Source organism: Centruroides vittatus, unplaced genomic scaffold (genome assembly GCF_030686945.1).
Source record: "Centruroides vittatus isolate TY-2023 unplaced genomic scaffold, ASM3068694v2 contig_546, whole genome shotgun sequence".
Classification (NCBI taxonomy): domain Eukaryota; kingdom Metazoa; phylum Arthropoda; class Arachnida; order Scorpiones; family Buthidae; genus Centruroides; species Centruroides vittatus.
Window position 1 is genome coordinate 404,677 of NW_027122322.1, and position 22,919 is coordinate 427,595.

At 30.6% G+C, this 22,919-nt stretch overlaps 1 protein-coding gene across 2 annotated transcripts in view; it reads right to left on the reverse strand.

The window, feature by feature from the left end:
- LOC136978564 (myb-like protein X) overlaps window positions 1-19,451 on the reverse strand; it is a 44,348-nt gene extending 24,897 nt beyond the window's left edge. For both annotated transcript variants that reach the window (XM_067274285.1, XM_067274284.1), the window contains exon 1: window positions 19,323-19,451. The gene's annotated coding sequence lies outside the window, so the exon portion shown is untranslated. The remainder of the gene's footprint in view (window positions 1-19,322) is intronic.
- Between the last annotated feature and the right edge of the window lie 3,468 nt (window positions 19,452-22,919).

A 22,919-nucleotide genomic window follows, 5' to 3' on the forward strand; every position in this document is an offset into this window, starting at 1 on the left:
GTAATTGCATTAATAAATTATACCTCCAATCAAACCTATTACTGTTTACTGTGTAGGAACCTCTATATCATGATTTTTTCTCATTTCCATGAGATTTCAGATGAACAGGAGCAACTGTATATATACTGTATTTGTATGATGGTTGGCTTCATATTTAAATCTAGTTCTCTTCATTTAATTATACACATTGTTGATAAAACTAAATCTTTTGTTAACATGTTGTAACTTTTAATCATAAACTATAAATTTATTTTTAATTGTTAAAAAATTTAAAAATAAATACATAGAAGAGGAAATAAAATATATTACAAAGTGCTATATGTCTAAGTATTTTTCATGTAAATTTTGACTTAATAGCATTAAAAAATTTTCTATTTTCTGACTGTTTTGGATTTTAGCCTGTAATGAAATTTATATATCCTTAAAATCTTATGCTAAATGTAATGTTTTAATTTTCAAATATATCAAACTGAACTTTTCCAATTATATCTATTCAGTACCTATTCAGCAAGAAACAGCTTTATGAAACAAAAATAAATTATAAACTTGTATTAATTGGGCTGCAATTTGAAAAAATTGTAGACCTATAAATTCCCACTGTCGTCTGTCTGCCTATCTTTCCTTAATCTCGAGAATGGACTTAGATAGATGAAAGACAAGACAAATATGGAAATTTTAGGAGCAGGAGACTCCGATTAACTATGTACAAACTTCTAATGCAAAGTGGAAGTCACATTATTTCAATTCAAAACTTTTCTCTGAAAGCAATTAATAGATGACTGGCATGACTGTTGTTAAAGAAAGTATGACGTACATGTACAGGGGAAGACACTACAATACTGATTTGAGGTGCAGATCATATATTTTAAATTAAATTAATTAAAAATATGATTGTCACAATGCTGGGTTGCAATTTTTAATGTCAATAAATAATTGCTTGTAAAGTTTTATTGTATATCATACAGAATACGTGGTACGATCCAAAAGTTCGGGGACTGCAGTAATCTATGACAACAAAAGCATGTATTTGAAGTTACAGCGTATGAAATGGATTCTACCAAACCACCTCTACGTGTTCAGGTTAATTTCACCCATGTCATGTGATTAAACCGTGAGCGCTGCTGTTTTTTTCCGGAGATAGTTACCTTTGTTCTGTGACATAATAAAAGTGGAGTTTCAAGAACAACCTCCAACATTAAATTTTGTCAGCATTTAGGTAAAACACCTACAGAGACTTTAAAATTGCTAAGAAAGGTGTATGCTGATTCTACCATGGCAAAGTCAAAATGATGGAGGTTATTCTTGAAACTCCACTTTTATTACATCGCAGAACAAAGGTAACTATCTCCGGAAAAAAACAGCAGCGCTCGTGGTTTAATCACATGACATGGGTGAAATTAACCTGAACACGTAGAGGTGGTTTGGTAGAATCCATTTCATACGCTGTAACTTCAAATACATGCTTTTGTTGTCATAGATTACTGCAGTCCCCGAACTTTTGGATCGTACCACGTATAAATCAACATTATCTTTGCTTGATACTCATTAAATGAAATATGTTAAAAATAGTCATCATTCATATTAATAATATTTCTGTTTTCTGGTTAGTTATATTAATATTGTGAAAGAAAACAAAAATTGTCAAGTCATATCAAAGAAAATAAGCAAAGTAACGACAACTTACAACTATTGCTGACATAACTATATGATGTGTACTTAAAATATATTGTGCACTAATATAAACTGGCAATAAATGATAAAATAAATGTACTGTAGAAACTCAATAATTCATCACATCTGGAACTGAGGGGATGATGAATTATAGAAAATTCTAGGAACAATTAAAACACATTTTAAAATATTTATGTATTGTGTTAATTAAAACTACAAAACTTATAACCTATTTTTTTATAAAAACTTTTGGAAAACATTTTCTTAAAGGTAGAAATATAATTTAAAACTTACACACTTTTTTTTTAACATTCCGGTAAAATTTATTTATTTTTTGTCTTTATATATGCACACATATGACATTTTAAATAACTGATTCTTTTGCTTGAACAAATGCCTTAAATACTGTTTTCCAGCAAGACTAATTTATTTAAACCAGGGGGTGTCAAACTCAAACTCAAGTGCCAATTTTTTGTCTCGAGTATGACTGTAGGCTAGATTAAAAATAAAATGCAAATGTAATACTAAGTATAAGTAAGAAATATATAAAAAATGATTTTATTAAAGAAAAAGTTATAATTTTTTTAAAGTAGAGACGTATTAAACCAAAACATTATTTTGAGGATCCAAAAACTTGACTTCTTTTACACTTCATTATCTCCTCGATGTTTGGTATCACGATATTGTATTGATTTTCAAAATGGACAGATGTTCATCTGCAAGTCTTGAACGGTATTTAGATTTATTAATCTTCATTGTTGAAAACATTTGTTCACACACACACATGAACTTCCAAACATGCATAAAATGTGGGCAGCATGGTTCCTTAAGTTTGCTATTTTGATTTTTGAGATACTTTGTATAAAATGCCAAAATGTCAAATTCATTGAACTTTTTTTTTAAAGCAGTATCACAGTGCAAATCTATTAGTTCCATTTGCAAGTAAGTTGGTTCTTTACCAACATTGAACGTAAATAGATCATTAAAAAGAGAAAAGTCGTATGTATTGAGCTCGTGAAAATCTGCAAAACAATTATTAAACTCAGAAATAAGATCAAGCAAATGGTTAGAAAAATCTGCTAATTTATCTGCATTGTACATGCCGATCCCATGAATGGTACGGAAATGGTCTAGTTAAAAATAAACAAATAGCATTATTTAATCAATGTTGTGGACCGCAACTAATTGTCTTGCAGGCCAGTCATGGCCCGCAGGCCGTATCTCTGACATGCTTGATTTAAACATTTTTGATTTCTTTTGATAAGTCTGCATCAGGTTTAACAAGAAAATCTGAACTTTAAGTTCTAACATTTTTTAAAATTTAAAGTTTGCATCCTCTTGTTAAACCTGATGCAGACTTGTGAAAAGATATCGAAAACATTCATTTAAATAAATCAAAGTCTTGTTGAAAAAAGTATTTTTGATGTTCAAGCTAAATTCATTTCAGCTTACAGAGAAGTTTTTTTATGAACTATTTTTTCTCATTCCTTCATGATTGCTAAGTTGTGCACATACCGCATAGCGATTAAGTTCAGAATTTCTGCCTCATTTTGCTGTTTGTACCATTTGATGCATTTTGATAGCATTTCCTCAATTTATATGCAATTAAAATGTGGAGAATTAGATATGTTGTCTTCGTTGTCGTCATCATTTTTATCCACTTCTTCATTGCTTATGTCCTTGTTCATTACATATTCAATTATTTTACTGTCATTCAAAATTTCGAATCCCAAATCCAAGCTATTCACATTCAGCCAGTTATTTACATCACTCTGTTCTATTTGAAAAGTGTCTTTACATATTCAAGAAACATCATCCAGTAGTTTGTTTGTTTGTTTTCATCACAATTACTTCCTTTAAGTGCATCTAATGGCACTTAACTTTGAAACAATGTTTCATTTGGAACATTATCCCACACTTTGGCAATGTTAAAAATTGCATGTTTAATAAAGTATTGTTTCCAAAATTTGTACCCATATCACAAGAAAGAAAATACCAAACGAATATTTTCTGGTAGTAACACTTCAAATTTTTAATCACTCACTAATCTATCGGCTAAATCAAAAAGGTTGTGCTGGGAGGAAGAAAAGACACATTTTATATCTTTATCAACTACTAAGTTATTCAACAAATGCACTGGGGCATTGTCCATAATTAAAAGTGCTTTTTCTGGTAAATTTTTAGATTTAAGATACAATTTCATCTGAACTACAAATACATTACAAAACCAAGCTAAAAAATTTCTCAACTCATTCATGCATTCTTTGGGTATAATAAATTTTTGATTAAAATTATTTTTTTTTTTTTTACAGCTCTTGGTTACTTAGCTTCCCCAACCACTGTTAACAGAAGTTTACAATTCCTTTCTGAAAATTATCTAAAAGTGTCTAAAAATTACACCTTTTTAAAGTGACAAATTATCAAGTTTCTACTGTACTTACTAACCCATGAAACAATTTATCAACAGACAATTCATAAATGAAAGTAAAAATACATAGCTTTATAATATTATGGAAATATTATATTACATTTAACATACGTATATCTATGCAGTTATGCAACTGTAATACAAAAAGAGAATAACTTTTGGCAAACGATAACTTTATAATTGGAACGAGTAATTATTTATCAATTTTTAATCACATTACAGGTTGCAATTTTTAATCACATTTTTAAATTTATTTCATTTAAAATATATGCTCCCCACCTCAAATTAGTAGTGTCTTGCCTCTATACATCATACTTTCCTGCTAGCAACAGGATTGTACCAGTCGTCTATCTCAGTGTTTCTCAAACTTTTTGAGCCGCGACCCCCCTTCTGCAATTAAAAATTTCAAAGGATCCCCGAAGAATGAGTATGTGTCAAAAAACATCCCGGAGGGAGGGGGTTAGACTCGTATTTAAATATTTATATTGTTTTTATTATTTATATGTGTAATTTATTAAGTAAAAATTATTTTATATATTTTTAATTTCTATTATTTCTAAACATGAATCCATAGTAAATTTATAAAATATTTGAAAAAATTGATCTGGCATCAATTTTTCAGCGACCCCCACTTTGAGAATCACTGGTCTATCTAACTCCTTTTAAGAGAAAATTTTCAAATTGAAATAACATGATCTCTCGTGCAAACTGGAAATTCATATATAATTAATTGGGGCCTCCTGCCCCTAATCTTTCCACATCCGGTCTTGGCCTTCAACTATCTAACTTCATTCTTGAGATTAAGGAAGGGGGAATTTATAGGTCAAACAAACAGTGGGAATTTATAACAACAGTGGGAATTTATAGGTCTGCAATAAAATTCAAATTGGTGCCCAAAAACACTAAAATTTTAAACACTAATCAATATATCTAGCAATCACAAAATTCTTTAAAAAATAATACAGTAATAATATTAAGTACTAGTATTAAGTAATATTCCATAAAAAATAAGAGCACTTTTACTTTTCATTTTTAACTTTTTCAGAGCTACTAGATTTTTAACAATTTCAAAACTACAAATAAAGTAAAATAAAATGGAACTGTTCAAACAAATATGTCAATTAAAAATCAATAATTATTAAATTATAAAATTATTTAACATTTTTTCTATTTTTTCTATATGTGTTATCCTATTTCATTAAGCTTTATTTATTTATATTCATATTTGATAGATAATCATACTCACACTATTTTAAGATTATTAAATATTTCTTATGTGCTCATTTTAAAGTAAAATTTTGTCATTGGTTATTGTTTCATATTGTAATTTTTGACTGAAAACTAATGTCTCACTCAAACCAAAGCTATACAAGAACTAACAATGCTATTGAAACATACATGTATTCATTGAAAAAGTATGCTAATTAATAGTGTATAATTTAACCATTTCGCACAATTCTATGCTGATTTGAACATGCTATATATTAAAAAGCTTTTGCCTTAATAGTTAACCAGAACCAATGAGTCAGGCTTATTATACTTAGTGAATTTAATTAACTCTATTTGTCCAATATGCATTTTGGTCTATCTGGCCTTTTCACAATTTGATCTTACAAATAATAATAGCAAACCCAAAAAAACAGAGCATCTGATAACAATCATTAATACTATAATTAAACCTTAGATGTATAATAATTTAGTTTAGAGTTACAAATATAATACAACGATCAGTTATTTAAACTACCACATTGTAATTCATAAAGAGAATTAAAAAACAATTATAGTATATAGACAAAACCATCTAATTAACCAAATTATAATTCAAAACGAGAGAGAAAATTTTGAGCAATGGTCCTTGTGTCCAATGGCAGACTGGTCAGGGTGTCAGCTTGCCCAGTGTTTCTGCTTAGAGTGACTAGATTCCTGTCACTTATGATAGGAAGCTAGCCACTCTTTACAAGGAATTATCCAGAAAAAATAATTTTCATTTAGCCTTCCAAGTCCCTCAATTTCATCCCTTCTCCACAATGGTAAAGACCAACCAGGCATCTACACTATCCCTGACTTGTAAACTTGTAAAAAAACTTGTAATATTTTTCAAACTTAATGAACCTTCTTTAAATAAAGCAACAAACACCTAAATAATTGGACTATTATATGGCTATAATTAAATATTAAATACAAATGAATTTGATATAGAGGTAAGCGTTAGGCACCATCTCTTATCTAAATTAATAATTATAATTTTTAATAATTTAATACAGTAGAGCATTGATTATCCGACTCAATTGGGGACTGAGGTTCGTCGGATAAGTGAAAAAACGGATAACCGAAAAGTATGAAAAAATACATTATTAGTATAGTGTATTAGTATATCCCATGTAATAAGCATATTAGTACAGGTATACCTCGACTTACGTCGGTAATTGGTTCCAGGAGAGGCGACCTAAGTCAAAAAACGACGTAAGGCGAATTTACTTGTGTAGTTACGACGTAAGTCGAAACTACGACTTACGTCGTAACTAAACGCCAATAATGAGCACTTAAAGACCGCTAAATAAGACGACAACACAGAAACACAGATGTTTTCATGTTTCGTTTTATATGATTTATGATGATTATATTAACATTTACTGTAAATGTAAATATTTTAATATGATTTTATGTGCTTTCAACGCTTCTCTAGTGATATTACGACTTCAATGTTTGTGGCGGACGGATTTAAAGTCGAATAAACTGACTTAAACTTGATTTTTATTTTTCCATATATTTTTTTGACAAACGACGTAAAATCGGGAACGACGTAACTTGAGAGGGACGTAAGTCGAGGTATACCTGTATATCGCTATTAACCTACTTAGCATTGAATTTTCATCAATGTTAAGCCTAACAAAATTTAAAAAAAAAATAATAATCATCATTAAATTATTTCTTTATTTTGCACAAAATAAATACAGAAATAAATAAAAAATAGAAAATTAAGCCTGGTTTAAATACTGGCCTCCCTTTCATGGTTGAGCCAGTGTTTCCAGCTAAAACATGCAAAATTTAACAAAAATAATATTAAAGTAGCCAAGACATAGCCAAATATTGTAGCGCCACATCACTAACGGACATTTGAATTTGCCGACTAGAACGCGGTCGGTCAACCGATGTGACGGTTGATCGGGGGTCGGATAATCGATGCTCTACTGTATTTTTAAAATGTACTTTTCAGATCGTAAGAGATTTTGTCAAATTTTTTTCAATTATTGATTCACTTCTGCCAAAATTCATCCATTATTTATTTTTTACAATTTATTGTTATGTATGGCAATAAACCTAAAAGTTTGAATAAACATAAAAATATTTTCCAAACCACTGAAACTTAAATGGCTTTATGACTACAACCTTACATAAAATACCAATTTTGATGTTATTCAAAACAGACAAGTCAATTTCATATATACACATTCTATAAACTTAATTTTATTACTACTAAGTGACAATAATAACTATAAGAAAAAAGTTGTTAAAAACTTTCAGTACTTAACAGATGCATCTATTGTCCCTAGTTCTCAGGGAATACTTCAGTAATACATGTATTTCTGTGGAAGGTAATATCATTTCTTCGTGACTCATTAAAATTTTAACACAACCCAATATTGGGTTGTGACTGATAATTTGAGAAATGCTAAGATTACCTGATGGCAAGGTGGCCCTCTTAAATATTAGATATGTTAAAAATGTTAATGGCCCTTTTAGTAGCTTAAAAAATTTATGTCGTATTACTATTTTAATAAAATCATTCTTTGAGGATATTTTATATTTAAGAACATAATAAATAACTAAAAAAATAATTCTGATTCTAGTTATGTTAAGCTGATGCGTATGTTCTAAAAGGTCAAATTTCTATTACTTGTGGAGAATACAATATCGCTACAGGTCTCCTTTTAAACAAAAATCTTTAAAAGAAACCAAATCAAACCACTTCTTTCATTCTCCAAAAAAATAAACTCTCTCCTTAGACTTCTCAATATTCCAATCTTGTTCTTCCGTTCCGTATTCCAAATTTTTTTTTGAATTTTTAAACTTTTTTTTAACATCCTTTTTTTCAGTTTTTAAACTTTAGCATTCTTAGAACAATAATAAATAATAAATAACATATAAATATAAATACAACAAAGTAACATATAGTAACTTATATATTTATATATAAACAGATTGCACTCGGGGGGGGGGAATGAGCAGGTCCCATATCACTACACTACTACAACTGTGAAACGAAGCTTAGTGGGAGTCCCAGGATTGTGATGTGCATCCAGAGTTAACTTTGTATTGAGCTTTTGCATACATTGCAAAGACAAGAAATATTTTTAATTGCATTGGCTTCAGTTTCAGTGTGCTTTGTCAGATCATCTCATGCTAGTTGTGTTTTATGTGTTTTTTAATATTTTTTTTTAATATACAGGGCCCTATGCCCTTTAATTTAAATATAAGGGATTATAGACATCATAAAGACGTTAAGAAAACAGGTAATTCTTTTTTAAGGACAGAGAAATGAATCAGTCTGCACTCTGGATGACATTCTGAATCATGGCAATTTTTAGCTACAATGTAGTTGATGGCAAAATATATTCCCATGATGGCAGCTCATATTTCAGCAGTATAAAACAAGTCTACACAATGAATCAAATGATTACAACAACAAAGAAGGCTCAAAGGCTGTGGTGGACTTATTACATACCTGACAACTATTAACATGTTAAACTAAACTGAAAAATATGATACAAGAAAGAATGCCATAAAGTTTCTTAAGCAAAATATTATTCTATTCAAGTTGATTCAATGCAAGATAATTCATCCATCAATAAGTTTTGCATTATTATTCAGTATGTGCTCAAAAGTGTTATCTGTGACTACTTTCAGTTGTACCAAATGATGATATAGGGCAGGGACTTTTTGATCTGTTGACCGAAACATTACTGCATCTTAAAATTGATCTCAAAAAATGTTTAACAGCATAGATAAAGCTTCAAGCTATAAAGGTCAGTATAATAGTTTATAAAATAAAATTACTGCTGTGGCTGATCAGCTTGCTCATGTATGATGCTTTGCCTATGTCTTGAATTTGGTGATAACTAAAACTACAAAGCGTTGTGTGCCTGTAGTTTCTTTTTTCAATTTGCTCCAGAATTTAGCAACTTTTATGAAAACAACATACAAGGGAATGGCTGCATGGATAGAAGTTGTTGGAAAATATCTATGACAAGAAAAAATTGAAACAATTAAAGCAAATTGGAGACAAGATGGTCAGGAAAATCCAATGCCGTAACAACTATATTTGGACATTTTAATGCCGCTGTCAGTACTTCTGTAAATCTATTCATATGCTTATCAACAATACAAGATTCAGACAAACTTGATGCAAATTTTACTTGAAGGTTTACAGAGACTAATCCACATTATTTATATATTTATTTTAGTTATATTAGGAAAAGTCTGAGACAAAAGATTTTCACCCCCTGTATAATAATAATAAATAAATAAATGAGTTAATGTCATGGTTCTCAATCTTTTTGAAGTCAGGGAACACTAAACTGACATTTTTTTGCAGAACATTTACAATACATCAGCTTTAAAGCAGGGAGTGACAAATCTTGAAATCAAGAGCTCACATGATCTAGTATATGACATCATTGCATTTGCTAATTACATTCCCATACAAAAATTATTTTACATTGTATTGATTTTTCTTTTGCAACAATTTTTAATTGTATATTTTATTTTTTCACCGAACACTTGAAGTGGCTTCATGGAGCACCTGTATTCCACAGACCATGGATTGAGAATCATGGATTAATGAACTAAAGCCTTGTTACCAAGTTATTTACAGACAATGGTTTAGATAGGCTTACTGTATGAAGTTTAGTAGATTCACATACAATAAAGTTGAAGGAAAAGTCAACAACATTATCAAATGTTCAGAGTAAGATGTTAGAATTTTTAAATAAATGTAGTGACAAGATTTCATAGTTTAATATGGATGAAAATCAAACATTGGAAATTGACCATGGAAACAGCATTGCAGAGGAAGGAAAAATATGGCAAATGATCTTACAGATGAAGAGAATTCCTCAGATTCTCTAAATGATTTTTGAGAAAATATGTTTAACCTAATAATAAACCACATTGTCCAGTCACTAGATTCAAGTTTTGTATTGTACAACAAAAAAAATTATATAAAGATTTATCCTGCTTGGACCCAGCAAACTTTAAAACTATTGCAATAGACCTTGAAGATGAGGCATTGGAAGGTATTGTTAAGTTGTCACCATAAATCAGCAACGATCAAGTAATATTGGAACTGTTCATTTGCTTCGAACTATGATGTATTAAAGCTATTGCTTAATGATAGCGAGAATATGGATTCCAGTTGTAACAAGAGTATAATTTATAGCACTTGACCATCATGTGTACTAAAAATTCTGCCATCCAACAGACTTTATGACAAAGCATATGATAACTTTTAAAACTTTATAAAGTCATCTGTACATAATCTGTTACTCAAGTCACATCAGGCTTGAAAAAACATCTTCAAAGTTAAAGATCATAAAGACAAGGTTAAGAAATTCACTGTCTGACAAGAATTTGGAATTATATATGTTGCTATCGATTGAAAAGGAATTGTTAGATGAATTGGAAACAGAAATATTTATTGATAATTTTCACAATCATCTAGTGAATTCAAACAATTGCCCTTAATAATGGACTGCATGAAATATGCTTTTTAACTACCTGCTAATGTGTAAAATATTTGGTACAAGCAAACTATTTAAAAATACACACTATTTAAAATTAAAAATTTCAACAACAATAATCTGTGTTTACATTTAGTATCTAGCCTATATTGACAGTAAAATATACAGTACAGTACACTGTAATTACTAAAAAATATAATTTGTTTACCAAAAATTTTAATTATATTTTTTTCCATTTGAAAAATTTTCAAAAAAATACATATTTTTTATAAAAATGAAATGATAGCCTTATAACTTTGTTGTGGGTAGGCCCCTTTAGTCTCCTGATAACCAATATCTTTAGACCCAGTCTGCCATTGCTTGTGTCTTCTTTTTAGTTAAAATTGTCCTCTTTCCTTCTACCTCTACCAAATCTATTTTTATAGGGCATATTAGCTCACTTCCCATTTCCTAGATTTTGATTCTCTTCTGGGTTGTTTTATAATCAAGATTAATTATTTTTCCATTAAAATTACAATTGTTATTCTTATTTCATTTATTTTTTGTTTCGATCATACTGTGATCTTACACTATTAATACCAGTGAGTTGATTTGGCACATAAACAACAAACATTCTGGTTGTTTATATGCCAAAGATGGTATTGTAAGATTTGGGCACCCAACCAAAAATTACATAAGAAATAATTACACTGGCCATTTCTAGGAATACCATGTGGTCTGACACAGTAGATAAAAACTTGCTATAAAGAAGAATAGTGAATGGAAAAACAATACCCATGGCTAAGCCTGCAATGCATTCCAATGTTCAAAAGGACAATAAGACGACATTAGAAAACCATTAGGAAGCCATTCAATCAATGAAAGGAAAATGCAGTCTTGAAAAAAAAACAAAAACGAGAAAACTTAAGGGTATTCTATCAATTAAATACACTGAAGATAGGACTAGAACAGACAACCATATCTTTAAAAGAAACAATGATTCAAGTAAGTGTTAATAAATATTAAATTTTAAACAACATAAATCAGGATGAAAGGCAGTGTGAAAATCCAACTTCAATAGATGGCACTGCCTCAAATAAACAGGGAAATGTACAGATAGCCACACAGAAGAGGTTAAGGGTCAATTTACACACAACTGTGATGTATCGGCACAGTGACTGTTTGGTGCATAAACATCGATAAATATCAAACATAGCCAATCAGAGTTTCATCTACAACACATGATCTGTATAGAGCTAGTGGAAGGAACGATGAAACTAGATCGAGGCGCCTCTAGCGGCGATGCCGGGTAACAGAATCGGGGCTACAAAGCCGGTGCCAGTGTTGTTGCATCTGGTACTTTTGTACTAATCTAGTACCTTTTTAATTGTTTCAGTACTAAGATACCCAACACCATTTTCCTGGTACTATTCATGAAATCCTAATACCTTTCAAAACATTCATTTTTATTCTTATTTCTATATTTTTTTTACTTTAGTTTGGCAGTAAATAGATGTTTTTATTGCTTCCTCATTCAGCAGTTAAACGTATTTTTTTTTTTTGCAATTAAATTTAATAAAAGCTAAACTACAAAATCAAGTTCTTACCGATTCCTGTGAAGCACTGTTAATAGCAAAGGAGCTACTTAAAAGCAATAACGATAAAATGTTACACTTGGAAACCATACAAAAACATTCTAGTGAGGAAGATTCTGGTGATGATCATCTTACCAGTAATTTTTCAATGTGATAATTTTAAAGTTCAGTACTTCATGTTCATTACTTTCGTTTCAACATTTTGTTCATTTGATTGTTGTTGAGGAATAATAGCATTCTCGCAACATATGAATTTATCCTGTATGAATTTTGTATGTTACATGTAAAACTATTTATATTTTAATAAATAGAAATTTGATAAATTCTAAATTTATATATTATTTATAAGTATATATTTAATAATATATAATATATACATACATTCTGCAGTTTAAGGTCAAAGTAATGCCTGCATTAGTCAATACAGTCACTTCTCGACTTACGACGGGGTTCGGTTCCGCAACTTCGGACGTAAGTCGAAATGGTCGTAAGTCAAGAAGTGACTGTACTTCAACAAAACAGTTAGCCATCTTACACAAGCACACGCGAAGGGTAACTAACTACACAACAAAACTAAAGATGACACAATCAATCGCCAAAAGCATGCAAGATATATATGTATATGATATATATTCCACAAAACCTATAAAAAATTGACACATTTTAAAAATTTTTTAATGAAATTTTTCGTCATAAGCGCGAATGGTCGTAACTCGAGAAGTGACTGTAGATCATTGGGACTGAGCAGTATTAATATTCTTATATTTATTATACTCTTAATTTTGTACAATTTAAAGGGTGGTGTGGAAGAAGTAAACTATATATCTATTTCATGGTAAATAATGAAATTTGTAACTAACCGTATATATAAAGGAACTTCAATAAGGACCATAGCAATAGCTAATAGTATTGTATTAATAGAGAAATTCTCATCCTCATTTCCTCAAAATACTAATTTTGCTTCTTACTCCTTTCTTCCACAGATCTCGTAAATTCAAATATCACATCATATGCCAATTAATATCTGTCAGATTAACAAAATAACATAAAAAAAGAAAATTACTAAAAACTTTACATTAGAGAACTAAATTTAAAATAGAGCCAACTATGGTTAACAGGAGATTGGAGATTGGTTAGAATGCAACACATCATTATGTAATTAACCTCAGAAATTAAATTGCAGTCAGCCATTTCTCTTTCGTCCCAGGGTAGGCCTATTATTCATGCGAGAACGAATAAAACTTTGTACTTGGCGGCTCAGTAATATAGGTAACACTACAACCAACCATACAACAGTTATTTTTTGAAGTTTTGTTGGCAGAAAGCTGTTTTTCATTATCACAGGCAGAAAGCAAGCACCGCGTCTCAGTACGTATCTAACCCAAAGACGCTCGCGTTTTCCCGAAAAAGTTTCCTTTGCCTGCGTACAGGTGGCGCTCAACGCAGTTCCACTAGCTCTATTCTGTCAATCATACAAGTGTCATATATGAAATTCTGACTGGCTGTGTGTGATATTTATCGATGCTTACTGCACTGTGCCGGCACGTCACTGTTGTGTGTAAAATCGACCCTAAACAACCCATTACGCCTCCTAATCTTTGCCTTTTTGCAAGTACTGTAGAACTTCTCTAACTCAAACTCCAAGATTCAGTAAAAAACGGTTACAGATGACTCAAGTTAGAGAATAATAGAATGAAATATGCCAATTTCTAAATAATCTGTATTTTTACCTCTTGCATTATATAAAAAATAATCTGATAGTTTTTTTTTGTTTTAAACAGCTCAAGTGATGCCTTTCAGCAAAATGTTCAATATAACTAATGGAATCTAACAGTTTTGCAGGTACATCTTGTTGATACAAAGTGAGAGGTCCTCTTGCTTCGAACAGGAATGTTGTCTGCAAATAGATGTTGGACACTAGACACAACTAACTGAAAATTTCTTAAAAACCAGATAACTAGGATCACTTCAGATAGAATAAATATTAAAATATGAGTCGGAAAATTTGAAAGCAATATAAATCAGTGTCGGGCAATCACAAAAGCCTTAAACTTGAATTTCCTTAACTCAAATTTTCTTCAACTTGGAGATGTTAAATCCCTATACTATTCCATTGAGACCTATCAAGTGCTTCCTTTGAGTTAAAGAAATATTCAAGTTACAGATGTTCAAGTTATACTGTAATTATCCATTGTTGAGCATTGTTATTCTTGTCAAAAGCCATTTCTTAAACTTGGATAGAAGCAAGTCTAAACCAGGGTTCAGATTTATACTTTGTTTCTGTAATTGGCATCATTTATAATTATTTACAGCTTCAAAACAAAACACTGCTTTGCTCCAGGAGCATAGGGAGTGTGTGAAAGGAAGAAGGATAAACAGGTGTATAATTTCCAGAAATCTTTATTTGAAAAATTTTTTTCACATGCTTATCTACACGTCAAAAATGTTTTGGAATCCTTTTTAAAATAAATTTTTTGTATTAAAAAATATATTCAATATTTATTTTTTATTTAACATATTTTAATGTGTAAATAAAATTTTACTTATATTTCAAAAACAACTAACTTCAAAGTTTAATAAAAAATTAAATTATTTGCAATAAGTTCCAAACAACAATTTGCTTTGCATTTAGTCTTTTCTGATTTATGAAAAATTCTGATGTCTTGGCCAATCAAGGCATTATTGGCCACGATTTATGATGGAAGAGCATGATTTTCGACCAATCTGATTCATGTATCTGGGCACCCACTGATTGGCAGAGATAGATTTAGTGATGATTTTACAAAAGGTATAAATAGCATGCCAATCTTAATTTTCCTAGAAAACTGATTGTCATTTACTCAGATATATATGTTCAATAGTTCTTACTTTTGTACATTAAACTGAAACTTCTTTCAGCATCTACACTACTAATTGCTATGACGTTATTTTTCTACCTTTTTCTATTGTTTCAGAAACTGACACACTTTTTTTCCTCTATATTGTTATCTACAAAATCTCTAAAATAATTTATTTTGAATTTCAAAACTTTATTTAATCGATCTACTTTTATTTCACCTTTTGCCCACAGTGAAGTTAGTTCTTCATAGAGACAAGTGGATTCATCTAAATCAAGTAATTTAACCAAACAACACTCAGTAAAACTTGTCACTTATTTTTAAATTAAAAAAAATTTTTTTTTAATATTCTTTTTCATTCAAGAAGAAAAGAAAAATTTTCCTAAAGATATATAAAAACATTAAATATGTGATTGTTTTGTAAAGTTCTAATTAAAAAAACAGATTGTATTTTTATTGCTTTCAAAAATAAATAGAAGTCATGGCTTGTAATTGGCAAGTGCCAAATCTGACAGAGGGCGTTCAAGATGGCTGCCGAAAGAGGTAAGGAACTGACCATGTGTTTGTTCAATGCCTGAGCCAATTCAGTTTCCATCGATGACGACTACTGCGATGACCAAATGGAGAACAAATCATTGAATTTACGTCAAATTCTAGACTGTATCGGCGACAGGAAACGTTGTCTTGTAGAAGGTGAAGCTGTTTTGGATGCTGGACACATCGTATTTTGTGGATTTAACTCTAACAACAACACTGAAAGTTCATGTTGCTTTAGTGTTGCAATCTTGGATATTGTCGTTTTAATACATCTCAATTACGGGGAGAATTCACGTGCAAAGCAGGGTTGTCTGGTTTTCGTAAACATGTGATAGCCGAGCATAATACTAAAATGAAAACAAAAAACGTAAACTAACTTATATTTTCAATTAAGAATATTTTTAAAAATTTGACTGGAAAGTTCTCGACATATGTATATGAAGATAGAAAATTTACCTATTTTCTTTCCGATCTGTGTACAAAAACAATTTTTCGACAGGCATGTCCATTTACAAAAAAAAATTAGACATTTTTTTCTTTTTATGTGGACGGCTTCAATTTTCAAAAGAATAATTTTTCAAACTTGAATTGGAATATTACCGCTACGCCATGACTGCATAAGAATTATTATTTAAAAATAAAATAAAAGACTATTGTGTGTAGAATTAAAACACTTCTCACCTGTTACACGTTAACAGGTGAGAAGTGTTTAAATATTGTTAGCAGTATACACCCTGTTCCAATATAAAAAGATAACTATTATGATAAATAAAACTATGTTCAGTGTTGTTGTTAGAGTTTAATCCACAAAATACGATGTGTCCAGCATCCAAAACGGTTTCACCTTCTACAAGACAATGTTTCCTGTCGATTCCTTACCTGTTTCGGCAGCCATTTTGAGCACACTCTGTCAGATTTGGCATTTGCCAATAATGTAAAACACTGTTTATCCTTCATCTAGACATTCAAGAATTTCAACAACCAGGTAGCATGAGACAGTGAGAGCCAATAATACAAGATAATCTCACATATAGGACAAGATGTGACTTTAAAGATCAAAATAAAGAAAATTAGATTTATTAATACAATTCTAATTTTATTTCGTTTAATAACAAATAAAATATCAAATGCACATATATGCACACGGGACAACGTGTGCAGATATGTGCATTTGATATATACCGCAAAAATTACCGACATTTTAAACTTCAAGGAAAAATCTTGTAAAATCGACTACATAATTTGTTCACTTAAAGCTGCACAATCAGAAACCTTTTTTTTGACAATTCTTATAATTGTAATTGACAAAGAGTGGATTCGACTGTTGAGTTTCTTTGAATTCTGATTTCCAAATGATCATCTGTTTTCACATGGGAATGAATTAAAACTTATATAGGGCTCTCGTGTAATTTTGGAATTCAATTCAAAAGCTTTGCTTTTCCTATTGCTATTCATCTTCACTCCTGACAATACACAAGAACGATTCAAATGACTCAGATAAAATACTTTTGTTTTTAAATATCAGAAGGTGAGAATCAGGTAAAAAATGCAAATAGTTTACAAAAATTATATGAAAATGAAAAGAATCCTTCGCTCGTGCATATAGGACAACCTAGGTTTTTGAAGCAGTGAAAATGAATAAAAACCTTGTCTTATACGCGAGTAAATATGGTGTATATACACACACACACACACATTTAATATCGTCAGAATTAGCAAATCCTAAAACGTGTCAGAATACACTTATAAAACATCACTTATTGTAAAGAGAGTTTCAATTATAGATCATTATCTTCAGGAAAATAGTCATTTTAAAGCAGTCCTTTTGTGCTGTCAGCCTGGCTGATAATGCTTAATCATTAAATTTTATATATTTAAAGAACTGATTACAATTTCACAAGCATTATGAAAACAAGTATTTGATTAACTATAACAAAAAGTAACAAGTAAACAATACTAGATGAATTATTGTTAATTAATGATGATAATCAATAAATCTTCAAATTACATATTTTTTTAGTTGTTTTAACATATCCTTTTAATTTTCACTACTTGTACTCTAATTTACTTACTCCACCTAATATAATCAGTTATCATCATAGATGAGTCTAAAAGTAATTATAACAAGCAGATTCTACTGTATATAGCCTATATGTTTAGTCATTATATATATATATAAAGTTTAGTCATATGTGACTAAACTTTTTTGATTTTTTGTTCTTTACATCAAAATACTTGACTAATCCAAACTTATCCTGATCTCTTACAATTAGTTCGGATTAGTGAGATTGCATTGTATTATAAAGTGAAATACCCCATAAATTTCATGAAATGCTAATATAGTATTTAGAGGTAATCTATGTTTTACTATAATAGACTGTCTAAATCAGGGATCTCAAACTCAGATGCAGCAAGGGGCAAGTCAAATATCTGTACATCAGATGTGGGCCATATTCAATATTATTTGGTAAACCAAAACACCATAATTTAAAAAAAAAAAAAGGGGCTCTAACAAAAGGCCCTTTGTTACCAGCCTTTATAACTTATGTAAACAGACATTTGAATTTTTTCTGTTTTAATAACCACAAGATGTTAGAAACATTGATTTTTAGAAAAGAAATCATCAAGACCAGAGACCAAATACGAAGCCTTAACGAGCCATATCCGACACTTAGGCCACCGGTTCGCCACCCCCCGGCCTAAATGGATCATATAAAATTTTCAAAAATTAAACCCATGACCGAACTCCCAGCATTCAGGGAACAAAGACCACTTAAAATAATTATTAAGATTTTAAGTATCACATTCACTTAAAGTCAAAGAAAATCACACTTAAAATCTTAATAATTATCTTAAAAAGTAATTCATTTTTAAAATTTTTACGTGTAACGAAAATCAATAATTGATAAACGTTTTATTAATTGTCATTATTATAAGAGGAAGATCGCATAACTCGACATACATGTCATCTATCAACACAAAATTGTTAAACAGAAACAAACACGTGTTCTCATTATCATTTTAAATCCAAATAACGCTAAAAAGCACGTGCTATTAATTGTAAGTTACATTAATGGATTCAACAAGTTCGTTGGGAATTAATTGGACCATTTTAACTGTGGGAATTTTTCAACTTAAATAATTGGGTAAAAGTTCATCCTCCATTAAAAAAATATATATATATATATATATAAATATATATATTCCTTTATGTTAATAAATTAAACATTTAAAGTAGAGTTAATAATGGTGTATATTAATAGGAAAAATTAACAAATCGAGGTTAATTAATCCATTATTTTTATGCTAAAAAAAAGATGGAAATAAAATATTTTAATGGTATACAGTTTATTTTTGACATTGTATTATTCATGCACGATCGTAAAAATTCTTCATTCCCAAGGGCATTATGTTAAATAATAAATTTTCGTACTATTTTCGCGTTTAGAAGCCGAAATGATAATTAAAACCGATGCCGAATACTTATAACGTATAATTATACATAGACATACACTTTAAACACAAATATACGTACCCAAGCAAGAAACGCAAATAACCCGTCACGTCTACAACCAAAACATTTCTTAAATGCTAACACCGCCCTCTATAGTTTAATTTATTTAATAATGTAAATCGAAAATGAATTTTTATCTTATTAATTTTCGTTAGTATCAAAGCAAATTATTTTACTGGCGCGTAAAAATTTCTGATCTAGAGTGCGAGATAACCCGTTGTTTCTTTTATAGTAAAAATAATCAGAGATTTCCGGTGTTTATCCAACCAGAAGTCTCTAATCTTATGACGTTTCGGATGCTTTATTATGTCAGATGATTCAAATTAACCAATAAACGTGAGGTTAACGATTTTCGTCTGTTTTTATGGCTACGAGTTTGAATTGGTTTTTCTCGATAATTATAATGAGTTTATTTTTAAATTATTAAAGTAACATTCAATCATGCAAATAGCAAACGGCGTAATAGATAGAAAAACAGTATAAGAAATATTTTAATAAAAGATTGGTTTGGGGTTCCTGTTGGTGGAAGCCATTTTTGCTTAAATACAGATGATAAACACGCATGACTGAAACATAAGTATAACAAATATCTAATCGATTTTTTTTATTATGAAATGTTGCAAAAAACATAAGATATGGAAATGGAAAAATTTAATTAGATTTTAACGTGTAAAATAGCTTGTTTTAAACAAACTGTATGAACTTACTGTCTCAAAAATATACAGTATACACATTTTTATACATAGCTTTATTTTTTTAAAAAGCAGGAACTGTTTTTAACTTACATAGATTTTTTTATGGTCCAGTGGCCCTTTGGCGCGTTTCCTAGAAAAGCTGCCTTATTTAAAAGCTGCTGGAGGGCGCTTTAAGCAATTTCCGTTTTCGTAGAAACACTTTTACACCTCAGCTACTTAGCGTTGTTGTTTGGTTCTTTGTGCGAATAAAAATGCTTAACCAGAAACGATAGACAATCGTCGCTGAGACTATAAATTATCGGAGGCAGCCGATGTAGAAAACTCGGTATTGCGTAAAATTGCAATTATCTATATGGTAAACAACAACAAAGAACGTGCGCATTCACCATAATTGATAAATCTGAGAATGTTTCATTTTTTCGATAATCAGTTTAAAATAGATTTCCATATGTCACAATTTTCATTTGAAGTGCAGTACGTAAAATGCGTATTATTTATGGTGGCAACTACCTTAATTTCTGTCTTCAACACTTGTGAACCTTGCTGCGCTAGTAGCGCTGTAGGGGTAACTTAGAGCGGAAATAGCTTAATTGTCTTTTAACAAAGCGGCTTTACTAGGAAACGCGTTCTTTATCTGTTACAGAAGACTAATCTGGTTAAATTGTCAATCACGTCTTATCTTTATAGCCTACATATTAATGCTATCAAATGTTATTGCTATTGTTAGAATTAAGCTTATGGTACCAAGAAACCATAAACTTTTTGTGTTTTCGTCTATTTTCTACACTGCTATCCTACTGTGCTATAGGATAATGTTCATTTGCGGCTTTTACGTATTGTAAGCTTATTTGAGTATGGACTAAGAAGCTTAAAATACGTAAACTAATAATCAACAATTGTAAATACCATAGGCCAAATGCTATTTTCTAGGTTAAATAAATGTTTTATTGCAGTTAGAGGCACTTCTTGTTTTTCGTACTGTAGGCTATACATTTGTGTGTCTAACAAACTAACAGTTATTCTTAGTTATTTATTCTCATGGTCCTGGTGCTTTTAACTTAGAAATTTCTGTTCGAAAATGGAATCGATAAGAGAAAGATTGATTTTAACAGAGAAAATTGAAGTTTTGGAAGTTGCAGTAACAGAAAATTAAGTGTATGTTACGTAATCGTGGATAGCAATTTTCTATAAGCGTTTCCCAAATGGTGGGTAGCTATGGCACAGAGCCACGAAAGCAAAATACCGGGTGGCTTAAAAACGTTCGAAAACCTAAGTGTTTCGTTTTTTCACAAAGTACAATGAGTGTATAACAGGAAACAGAACTAAGATGGCCACCTGTTTCGCTCTAGACAAAAGGGATTAAAAACAAAAGGATCGTCTTCATTGGCAAATGATCCATAAACGAAAGCTCTCGCCCCAGCACATAAAGATAGGTAGACTATTCTTCGAACGAGACGAACGGACTGTTCCAAGCTCGAATTAGCAAATGATTGAAGAATTTACAAGTAAATAACGACGAATCAGAACTATTAAATAGATAATTCAATTAATCGAGACGTCCACGTCCGAAGTCCAGGCTAAGTTATGTGCCATTTTTAGGCCAAAGCTCAGCATGTGGCATATTGAAAGAGCAACGGACATCTGTTAAACGTACAAAGCTATTACAGAACTTTCATACATTATCAAAGTTACTTAAAAAATTTACCAATGATATGAAAGTTATGAATAAATGTTAGCATATTATAGTTCTCGGAAGATGTAGATATTTATTAGAATAATTAATTTGAAAACAGTACAGCATCTTTTTATTTGATGGAAAAAAGACATTTTACATTTTTGCCTAGTACAAATTTTATGAATTCGTTATTTGTTACAAATATGAACATAAATAGTTCAAGATTATTTAATGTTTATACTATATATCATTAATAATTTTATAATTTTCTTTTAGTTTGTAACTAAATTCTTATTTGAAATATGTTTTAAATAAGTTACATTGAACTTCATTAAATTTTTATGTTTTAATATACAGTAGAAGCAGTGGCGTAGCGTGGATGTCAGTCGCCCGGAACAGAGGAAAATTTCGCCCCCCCCTCTTAAATAAAATACGGGGAATCCCTACAAGTCAGTATAGACGGTTTTGTCAGTCCCTACAATGAGCAAGATGTCGTTATTATACATTCATTTAAAGAAAGGAGATTCCCCAGTTTCGTCACAGAATAAGTAATGAAAAATTCCGTGCTCATTTCAATCGGTCCGAATCGTAGGTGCAATAAAAATATGAAATGAAATGGTTCAAATTTTTACAAGATATTATTATTATTTATTGCGAAAAAATGCCGCCCCCTAAAAGTGCCTCCCGGGGCGGGCTGCCCCTGCCGCCCCCACTACGCTATGCCACTGAGTAGAAGTTCATTTATTTGGCTCCTAAGGGACAGGTTTCGCTAGATTATAAAATAATAGAAATTGCCAAAATGCCGGAAGTTTTTCTATTTTTGCAAAATTCGATAAGTTATATTCAATTTGAGTGTTGAGACAGTGCTGTACGTTTTGTACCAGCACATGCTGTTGTATGCCTCCGATCGGGGTCCCAAGAGAATGGCGTCGGGGCAAAGACAATTTTGGGACCCTTTTTCGGAAACCCTGCTTACACAAAGTGAAATAACAAATAACGTTTTTATGTATTGTACGTTTTCTGGTCTGTCTCTTTACCAACATCAAACATAGAGGGTACTGTAGCCATATGTACGCCGTTCAGAGAGATCCTATCTTTCTCTACTGTCTATCTCCTTTTCTCCTTCTTCCTCTCCCCTTTTCCTTACCCTCTTTTCTGCCAGCTAAACATTTTGTGTACGGCCGATGTCTTTCTTGTATGTTTGTCTCTATATTTAAGCAGCTTTTGTGGAAAAATTCTGAAATTTGT